General features: G+C 42.7%; 1 long non-coding RNA gene across 1 annotated transcript; it reads right to left on the bottom strand.

Annotated features, from left to right (window-relative positions):
* Nucleotides 1-1,035: 1,035 nt before the first annotated feature.
* LOC126484128 (uncharacterized) lies at nucleotides 1,036-9,460 on the bottom strand. Its single transcript, XR_007587812.1, has 3 exons — nucleotides 9,380-9,460; nucleotides 3,457-3,649; nucleotides 1,036-1,198 (listed from the first exon to the last, which is right to left on the bottom strand). It is a non-coding gene; the product is annotated as an uncharacterized LOC126484128 (long non-coding RNA).
* Between the last annotated feature and the right edge of the window lie 1,634 nt (nucleotides 9,461-11,094).

Raw genomic sequence — 11,094 nt, 5'->3', positions numbered from 1 at the left:
AATGTATTTGTTGACTGATTGGTTTAATATTTTACACTGTACGCCTGTATTAATGCTTCTATTTGAGAATTATTATAATTACATACTTTTCGTTTCCGTGCAGATTGTTCTATGCGACGTTTCTTTGCACTCTGTTTTATGTTATACCTGTATAATTTTTCTGAGCAGCCAATTTTTCATGTTGTAATTATTTATCGTGCAAATTGTTTCCAACACATCCAGTAATACCTACGTGGGCTTGCTCAACCTAAATGGAAGATGGCATCAATGATCTCTGTGCTTGTTTGGAAAATACTAACGACTTTTTATTACCACATAAGAATTTCTACCCATTTCTCGCTTTATTTTCTTTTAGTAACTAAAACAGTCTGCTCAGCTGTTGATTTTCGGATTTTAAATTGTATATTGTGCTCTGTCATTCCAGACGCTCTTTCAACCAATTTCTTTGTCTGTAGGCCTCTGTAAACAGTCTCCAAAATACTGAAACTGATTTTAACTGAAGCAGTCAGACCCGCATTGCCTTCAGAACCATTTTACTAATACGGAACTCTAGAACATAATCCAGTAATCAGATTTATATGTGATATGATTGTTGTAAAATGCAGCACGCAATTCTGTCCTCTTTTCTCGAGAAACTGCTACATCATGTCGAACGAAGTTGCATGGTAAATTGAAATTTTTTCTTGATTGTGCGAATAATCATTGTGTCACCAAAAATGACCTCCATCATTTTTCAGACAGGCTATAGTTGACCGATTAACGAAAATCACGCCAGTTTCCATTTCTGGGGACGTTGTATGTGCTCATAGACCTCCCCATATCGTACAGAGGATTTCACACGGTAGTACTCTTTCGTAAAACAGGAATGGATACAACATTCACAATACGTGAATTTTTCAGAATTTCACCATTAAGAACTTTTAAATATGATGTTATATTAAAACTGGAAAGTATGACCCCTGTCTATCCTTGTTTCAACAGCCAAGGTTACAAATATTGTGGTTAAGAGGTTAACAACAGTACAAAAAATACACATTGAATTTTTACTGAATACTTTTATTAAATTATTTGTAATATGAAACTATAACTAATATATTCACATAAAGCGAGACAACTACGTTGTCATGAAGTAGACGACGGATGTTGACGTTTTACGCATTCCTTAGGAGGTAGGCTACTTCTGCGGCGAAATAGACATCTGCAAATACAGTAATGTCGGAATTACTATTAAAGAAGTTTAAATACGCAACGAAAATATATTTCATAACTCTTCATTTGTTAAAAAGTGCGTTCTTATTGCTGGTATCAGAATTCAAAGGAGTGACTCTTAAAGTACGTTTCGTTTTTGGGTACATTAGGCAAAATATATAGTTACACGACTTGTGGCACTTCAGATTACATTACATTCATTGTTCATTCCTTATATCCAGAGCAAGGAGGTTATCAGGGAGAGAGGATACATCAGTAAGACAAACGTACATAATATGTATTTACAAAATAATTGTCTTAATGAACTGAGCTGCCAATTTGAAATTGTACTGTGACGCAGTAGCTAGTCATACAGTTCTCTGAGAAGGCTTCTGCATGACTTTCTTCAATTTACAACACATATTATTTGTATTTCACATGCCTGGTCTCTAATAATTGTAGTTTGACTTGATGAATCACGCCAAAATTTGTACTATATGACATTACATAATACATGTGAGTAAAGGATGTCTTAGTCGCTTCAGCAACCCGATGTCATGCTCCTACCACCTGAATTTATACATATATTTATTACTCAAAACAAACAAAAAGTATCCACCCACAATAACATCATGAGAAAGCACACAAGTAGCGGGTAGGGAGCCCAACTGACAGTACAAGCAAGGAGTATTCACCTTCAATAACATCATCAGAAAGCTCACAAGTAGCCGACGGGAGTACCCAACTGACAGTACTCAGAACATCAGTACATGCGTTATGATAATCTGTCGCTGAATGCGCCTGCCCTGTTTGATACAGATCAGTTCGTGCCAGGCATGTGGATGACGCCCTCAGTGAGACATGTAGAACAGCATTGTGATGCCTGAGGGCATCGCCGACCTACAAACTTTACTGGCAAGGTTAGCCCCACCAGATATAAGAAGGGAAGCTGCCGTGAACACAGAGAGACGCAAAGTGGAACTCTGGAACTCTACGCTGTCCCCCCCCCCCCCCCCTTCCCATGGTTACCAGCTCCCCCTAAGCAGGCTGAAAACTGGGAAGAGCTTCCTAAAAGCTTCGTCAGACAGTGCATCACCGTCAATGACACGACAAAAGCTGTGGACAATAAGAAATGCAGATATCGCGTCTTCAATCCCACTTTCGGAGGCCCTCCCCCCAGGCAAAAATCTGCAATGGAAAACGTGGAAGTCCCTCAACAGACTAAAAAGTGGTGTAGGTAGAGCAAAAGATAATATGACCAAGTGTAACTATCTTGGGGACCCATCAACTTCATGCTAATATTGAACCGAACAAACCACCAAGCACCTGTAAAGTTATCCTTAGTGCCCAGTTTCCCGCACATTGGGGACCTACTGCGGGGCAAGGAATTTGCCGTGATGTTGCTAATTTTTGGTCCAGTTACATTCATTTTAGCATCTGTAATCTGTTTATGTATAATTATTATTATTATGTATCTCTAACAGGCTCGTATTATATCTACATTTCCTTGTATATATTAATTTTATACTTTTAGTCGGTTTTTTTTTCCTTTTTGTCTATTTTGTGTACAACGTTTTTGACATGAATAAATAAATAACTCTAAATTATTCTGATTTATCGTGATAGAAGATCCTGAACCGCTGAAGTCACCTCACTGAGGAACAGAGTGCCTGAGATAACTAACTCAAATTGAACCAATTTTGGGTGTTATATTGAAGTGATTTTTCAAATAATTTTGTCTTTTAAGTTCTTTAGCAATGGAGGTTTGTTGAGAAAATTATTAATATCCTGAAACACTTTCCAGATTTAGTATCTCTGCTTAATTATTTATATAGGGTGAAACTTAGAAGCTACATATTTTGTGCTCACATAGGTCTACTCAGTTTATAACATGCCATTTCTGAGACTATGAAGACAGATTTTCATAGTAGAAAATGGTTCACTCTGCACTTTAATTTGTAGAATGTTTCTTAAATACAGTAATGTTGGCACAAGAGAATGCCTGAAGCTCTGGCGTAATTTTTTACCACCGAGACTTTGGCAGCCGGTTTGATGGCCGTTGATGAAAGGATGTCTTGCAGCAAATTTTAATGACAGTGTACTGTGACTGCATGTGCTGATGTATGTGCAGCTTATACCTGCACTGAATGTGGAACGTACATATTGCGAAATGTGCTTCAGAAAGAAATTATTAAAAGGAATTAATATTTTCGTAGCTTGAGGTACTATTGGGAGGGACAACTACAAGTGCCAAAAGTGAATATTTACCACAGAGCTCAAATCGAGCCAGCCATGGCTCAGTAGAGCGTCAGCCAAGCAACAGCAGTTTCTTCTTGAGCAGCTTCTTCTTGAGTAGGAACAGGTTGGACCTGGTGTCCTCATCTCCTATCGTCGGGTCAGAGTCTAGTCCTGCAGGGGCCGCCAGCACCATCGCCAAAGCCAGCACAACCAGGAGAAACACCTGGGTAAATTAAACATTTCATATTAGAGCCGCTTTTATTTCTACCAGCAGCAGATATTTTCATAAATGGAAATGTAACTCTGCCGAAGAAATCTCTGCCACGATTCCTAGAGGAAGCAAAAGCAATATGTAAACACGGCGACAAATTTGTAAGTATGCCAACGTTTATAAAAGAGGAAGCCAACATAATGTCATACGTTCCATGATATGGCATTAAAGTTACATGAATATGAATCTTTTGTTAGTCAACATGCCCGTTAATCTTGATTTTTGCATTGTTGAAATTTAAGTTCCCACAGTCACATACGTTGTGAAATAGAGACAGTGCGACACATGATGCATACGCTGAGGTGACAAAAGTCATGGCATACCTCCTCATATGGTCTCGAGCCTAGTTTTGCTCGGCGTAGCGCAGCAGTTCCACATGGCATGGTCTCAACAAGTCGCTGGAAAATCCTTGATGAAATACTGATCCATGCTGCCTCTACAGCCATCCAGCAGAATTTTGTGCACGAACTAACATCTCGATTATGTACCATAAATGGTTGATGGGACTCATGTCGGGCGATTTGCGTGGCCAAATCATTCGCTCGAACTGTCGAGAATGTTCTTCTAACCAATCACAAAAAATTGTGGCCTGTGATATGGCGCATTGTCATCCATAAAAATTTCGTCATTGTTTTGGGACATGAAGTCTATCAATGGCTACAAGTGGTCTCCAAGTAGGCGAACATTTCCAGTCAATGATCCTTTCAGTAGGACCTGAGGACCCAGTCCATTTCACGTAGCCACCACCAGCTTGCACAGTGCCTTGATGACAACTTGGGTCCATGGCTTTATAAGTCTGTGCCACCTCTTGGACCCTACCATCAGCTCTTGTCAACGGAAATCTGGACTCATCTGATCATCACCGGCCGCGGTGGTCTCGCGGTTCTAGGCGCTCAGTCGGGAACCGCGCGACTGCTACGGTCGCCGGTTCGAATCCTGCCTCGGGCATGGATGTGTGTGATGTCCTTAGGTTAGTTAGGTTTAAGTAGTTCTAAGTTCTAGGGGACTGATGACCACAGATGTTAAGTCCCATAGTGCTCAGAGCCATTTGAACCAACCATCTGATCATCTCACAGTTTTCCAGACGTCTAGAGTCCAGCCGATATGGTCACGAGTCCAGGAGAGGCGCTGCAGGCGATGTCGTGCTGTTAGCAAAGACACTCGCGTCGCTCGTGTGCCTCCACAGCCCATTAACACCAAATTCTGCTGCCGTATTCTAATGGAAACGTTCGTCGTACGTCGCACATTGATTTCTGCGGGTATTTCAAGCAGTGTTGCTTGTATGTTAGCACTGACAACTCTACGCAAACGCCTCTGCACTCGGTCGTTAAGTGAAGTGAAAACCGTCGGCCACTGCATTGTCCGTGGCGAGAGATAAACATGAAATTTGGTATTCTCGGCACACCCTTGACGCTGTGAATCTCCCAATACTGAAACCTCTAACGATTTCCGAAATGGAATTTGCCATTAATGTAGTTCCAACTACCATTGCGCTTCCTCCAACTACCATTGGGCGTTCGGAGTCTGTTAATTTCCATCGTGCGGCCATAATCAAGTCGGAAGCCTTTCCACATGAATCATCTGACTATAAATGTCAGCTCCGCTAAAGCAGCACCCTTTTACACCTTGTGTACGCGTTGCTACCGCCATCTGTGTACGTGCGTATCGCTGTCCAATGAATTTTGTCACTTTAATGTAATACACTGCCGGAAAAGGAACATCATTCTCAAGGAGAAGGCTATTTTATTGACAAGTGATGTGACATGTGGTTCATCATTATAGGGATATATGATTATAAATTCAGACCAAGTGAGAGACGCTTGTCACGGTGAAGAGTGTCCAAATAGTCGCAGCGATATATAGTGCAGCCACCCTCCTTCTCTCCCCCCCCCCCCCCTCCCCCTCTCTCTGGCTGCAAATTGTAAATTTCTTATGGGACCAAACTGCTTAGGTGATCGGTACGTAAGCTTACACACTACTTAATCTAACTTAAACTAACTTACGCTTTAGACAACACACACACCCATGTCCGAGGGAGGGCTCGAACCTCCGATGGGGGCAGCCGCGCGGACCGCGACAAGACTCTGGCTGCAACGCAGGCATATATTCTCGCACGCAAACGATCATAAAGGAGTCGAATGACATCCTGCAACAATATGTTCCAACTACCTTGCACCTTTCGATGCAATTCGGCAACTGTTCTTGCATGCGCTGGCCAACGAGTAAGTTTCCGCTTCACGATATTGTTCAATAGCCGGGAGATCTGGTGATCTTGATGGCCAAGGCCATGAAAAGCACGTTGTGCTGCTGAAAAAGCACATCAACTTCCTGTCAAATAAATGGCAGTAGCACGGTGATCACAATCTGTGCAATGTAAGCAGGCACAGGTTACTTTACCCTGCAGGAACACAACAGTTGTAACTGATGGCCACCCACACCATGAAGTCTGTCATTGGTGAATAATTTCCGGAATAGGCCGTTCACTGTGTCTGCGCCGTACACTTGTAAATCCATCACTCACATGCGGCACAAACTACACTTGACGGTGAAGTCCAGTCGACTTATGATACCAGAATAACCGTGCTGGGCGGTGTCCTGGTGTTCAGTGGTAGCCTGGCCTGAGGCATACGTGGTGTTAATGCTGCAGAAGACAGACGGTTCCTAGTGGTCCGTGGTGACACATCGGTTGTAACATATGCCCAGAATTCGTCCGTGGATGATGTTCGGTCGGCCACTGTTGCTCTTACAGAGCATCGCTCTTTATGTGCTTTTGCGCTACGTGGATGTCTTCACCCTGACCTACGGGCGTGGGAAAGTTTCACAGAACACTGTCTGAAAGCAGATACACACCACCGGGTACATTTCACCCAGCTTGTGCTCGCTGTGTTCACCCAGGTTCCCGCAGGCCCATAATTCGACTCTGTTCAAATGGTTGGAGTTGTTCAGAAGGATGGTGAGGCGTGGTTGTACCCTAGAATCAATGTTGTACACACTGTTCGTCTTTAAACTCAGCACGCTTACTGCCTGCAGAGTCAAAACAAAGAGCGCAGACAGGCTTCCAGAGCGCCGTCTCATCGTCAATGACCGTAAAAAATGGATCATTAACACTACAATCCTCTGGCGCCAATGAACGCAGTCCGTTAGGGTGCTGCATTTCTTACGGCAGTGTATTTAGGTAGTCTTATCCGATGTTGTGTTCATTATCCATTATATCCTCTAGTAGTGTGCAGTCAGATGCAGACCAGCCTCTGCTTGACTACAATGTCCCACTGCCTTGAGTAAGTTGCCTACTTTTTCTTGAACTGGCGTGACCAGTTGTCTGGGAGCTACATGTGCTGAACACGGAGCATGCTTACTTGCCTCTGTGCGTTGTGTAAGTAGTCACAGCTTACCTTCACTGTTTCTACGGTAGCTGTAAGTGGGGGGTGGGGAGGTTGTAGCATATACCTATAATTCTCTCACTTAATACCGACTCCTGAAACTTTGTAAGTAGACTTCGGCGGGATATTTCGCATTTATCTTCACATATCTCCAATTCAGATTTTTCAGCATCTCCTTAACTCTTCCATCGGTCAAACAAAGCAGTGGCTATTCTTGCTGCCCTTCTTTGTGTGCGTTCAATATGAGCTGATAGTCCTATTTGGTATGGCTCCCACACGCTAGAATAACATTCTAGGATGGATCACAGAAGCGTCTGTACTCAGTCTCGTTTGTAGACTGCCTGCGTTTTCCCAGTAGCTTACCAGTGGACCAAAGACTGCCACCAGCCTTTTCTACGATTCACACTGTATGTGCTCGTTCCATCCATATCCGCAAAAACTCTTACGACCAAGTATTAGTATGAGTTGAGTGACTCCAGCTGTGGCGCACTGAAATTGTAGTCATTTTCTGAGTTTTGTGAGGCGCATATTTTACATTTCAAAACATTTGAAGAAAGTTGCCAATCTTTCGACCTCTTTGAAATCTTATCAAAATTTGATTGGATACTTGTTTAACTACATCATCTGCAAAGAGTCTAAAGTTACTTTTAATTTTGTCTACTAGTTCGTGAACATGCAATACGAACAGCAATGGGTCCTGAAATACATCCGCAGGGCACGCTTGAAGTTACTTCGCGTCTGTCATTCACTCTCCATCCGCGATAAAATGATATCCATATTCATCCTATTGGTGACTTCCACATAAAAGCCTGATCAAGATCTCTCACTCCACACTGATATGAAATGCAATGCTTAACACAACAGCAGTACACAAAAATACCTATGTTTGAAATTAGCAAAGTGACCACTGAGCGCACGAGATAATACAAAAGACAGGGCATACAAGGGACGTAAGATCATGGTGCTGCAACTATGAGTAGACTAATATGTTTCCACTTGTATTTGCATGAGTCTGATTGCAATCTACAGAAAGTGTTATCATTGTAAACATTCTATAATGAATTTGAAGAGGTTAGTTAGTTATTTTAATGTTCCATGGATCATGTGTACGATAAGTCGTAATGATGTGGAAGTGTCAATTTAAAAAAAAAAAAATGGGTCTGAGCATTATGGGACTTAACATCTGAGGTGATCAGTCCCCTAGAACTTAGAACTACTCAAACCTAACTAACCTAAGGACATCACACACATCCATGCCCGAGGCAGGATTCGAACCTGCGACCGTAGCGGTCGTGTCCCATTTTAAATTAATTGGTAAATTTGGCTACATGCTGAACATTTACAGTTATCTTTTAGTTTTTTATTATAATTATCAAATTTACTAATTTAAAATGTGATAAAATCGTAAAGTCGTCTGACATAAATCTTCAGCTGAAAGTAATCAACCTCCAAACCTGGACATATTGTGTTGTTGTAAAGGTAAGACTTTAATCGTAATGTCTCTATCAAGGTCCACTCTACTGAAGGAAGAGTCTTCGTTGTGACGACTCCAATTGTTAATGAAGGTGAATATCTTCTCAATCAATACTGAAACGGCGTTTTCATGATACTGTCTGGTCTTTCCGCTTGAACATGCATCGAAAACGAATTTGACCTATCATGTTTCACGCAACTGGACAATTTTCGTTCTGGAAACAGACGCACAAAATCATATTTCTCTCCACTTGCTCAGAGTAAGAGAATATCTGTATCATACTTACATTTTGTGCTGTGCACAGATATAAGAATATTTCGCGTGTGTCTCAACTGAAAGACAATAGAAGTTTCCTAAGACAGTTTATTCTTATTTGGATGCCGAAGTTTGCATTGGCAGTTGAATAATGGTTGTTTTCGGACTTAGCACGCCTAACGACTAAGAAAGAAGAGTATCTGTGGCACAATTACGTATTGTGCCGTGCGCGGGCGTATGAATATCTTGTGTGCAGTTTAACTGAAGGGCGTAAGAAGGTTCCGAAGCACGTTTAATCTTCTTTGGATACTAAGGTTTCAGTTCATAGATGAATGACTTATTTCCGAATTGGCGCATCGCAAGTGATAGGCAGAGCCTAACTAGGGCCAGGCGGAAACGGTCTCTCCTCGGTACGCTCTTAAAGGCACAGAGGCCTGATATGTTGGTGTTCATCTACGTCAGGCGCTGCGGTAGAGTCAGAAGGGTGCCCTATCGCGTCTTGAAAGTGCACGACTACAATTAAGAGGCAGTGGAGCACAAAATACAATAAACTTGAGAGAATGACGTGCTTACCGTGAGCAGCCTCATCGTATGTGGTGGACAGAAGCGGAGAGCGGATGACTGCTGCGGTGTGAGCTCGGGGCGCCCCCTTATATATGCCACTCTTGCTTTCTACTGTTTGTGACGCCGCGAGCGCGTTGCGTTGGCCGTGGCGGAGGCTGCGATGCGCTCTGCATTTCAAGGCCTCTTCCGGGCTCAGTGAGCTGTCGCCTTTTAGAAGAAAATAAAAGTTCTCAAGCAGTTACACTGAAGTACTCGAAAGTGGAAAATTGGCCTTTAGATTACGAGTGGCCAGTCACTGGATTTAATACAAATGTTTGGCTTATTAAATGACTGTCACCAAAACAGCTGATTATTGGGAATATATCATTGTTAACGGACGTTTTACTTGGACAAAGAGATGAACAGATACTTACTAATAAACAACTCCTTTGTTATAACAGTCCAGGACGATGCTAAAGACAGCCTAAATTACTGATAAGCGCGCTAATTAGTTGAAAATAAACTTAAGTCTAACTAAAAGTGAAAAAAACATAATTAAACAGTGAAACGAAAGAAATTAATTGCTGGTAAAATTTTTAAGTTTCGTGGGCTATGAATACAGTGGTATGACAAAAGTCATAAGATAGCGATATGCGCACATATAGGTGGCGGTAGTATAGCATACACAAAGAGGACAGCGCATTGGTGGAGCTGTCATATTCAGATGATTCATGTGAAAATGCGTCCGACCTGATTATGAAGGCACGATAAGAACTGACAGACTCTGAACGCGGAATGATACTTCGAGCTAGACTCATGGGACTCAGAGAATTCAGTATTCCTAAATCCACAGTGTCAACAGTGTGCCAAGAATACCAAATTCCAGGCATTACGTTTCACCACGAACAACGCAGTGGCCGGGGCCTTCACGTAACGACCGAGAGCAGCGCGGTTGGCGTAAAATTGTCAGTCTAACAGACAAGCACCATTGAGTGAAACAACGGCAGAAATCAATGTCGGACGTACGACGAACGTATCTGTTAGGACAGTTGGCGTTAATGGGCTGTGGCAGCAGACGAACAATGCTAGTGCCTTCGCTAATAGTGTAGCATCGCCTGCAGCGTCTTTCCTGGGTTCGTGGCCATGTCGGTTGGACCATAGACAACTGGAGCACCTCTGCCTGGTCAAATGAGTCCCGATTTTAGTTGGTACGAACTGATGGTACAGTTCGAGTGTGTCGCAGACACCCACAAAGCCATGGACCCAAGATGTCAACAAGACACTGTGCAAGCCGGTGGTGGCCCCATAATGGTGTTGGCTGTGTTCACATGGGATGGACTGAACCGTTCATTGACTGGAAGTGGCTACATTGAGCTACATGGAGACCATTTTCAGCCATTCACGGACTTCCCGTTCTCAAACAACGATGTCATGTCACCAGGCCACAACTGCTCGCGAATAGTTTGAAGAACATTCCGCACAGTTCTAGCGAATGATTTGGCCAACTAGATCGCCCGACGTGGAGCCCACCGAAAATTTATTGGACATAATCGAGAGGTAAGTTCGGGCACAAACTCCTGCATCGGCAACCCTTCCGCAGTTATGCACAGCTGTAGTTGCATCACGGCTCAATATTCTTGCAGAGGACTTCTAACGACTTATTGAGACCATGCCACTTCGAGTTACTGCACTTCGCAGGAAAAAAGGAGATCCAACACGATATTTTGAGTATCGCAAGACTTTTA

The sequence above is a fragment of the Schistocerca serialis genome, chromosome 6 (genome assembly GCF_023864345.2).
Source record: "Schistocerca serialis cubense isolate TAMUIC-IGC-003099 chromosome 6, iqSchSeri2.2, whole genome shotgun sequence".
Taxonomy (NCBI): Eukaryota; Metazoa; Arthropoda; class Insecta; order Orthoptera; family Acrididae; genus Schistocerca; species Schistocerca serialis.
Note: the sequence above shows the minus strand (reverse complement) of the source record. Positions and strands in the feature narration are given on the sequence as shown.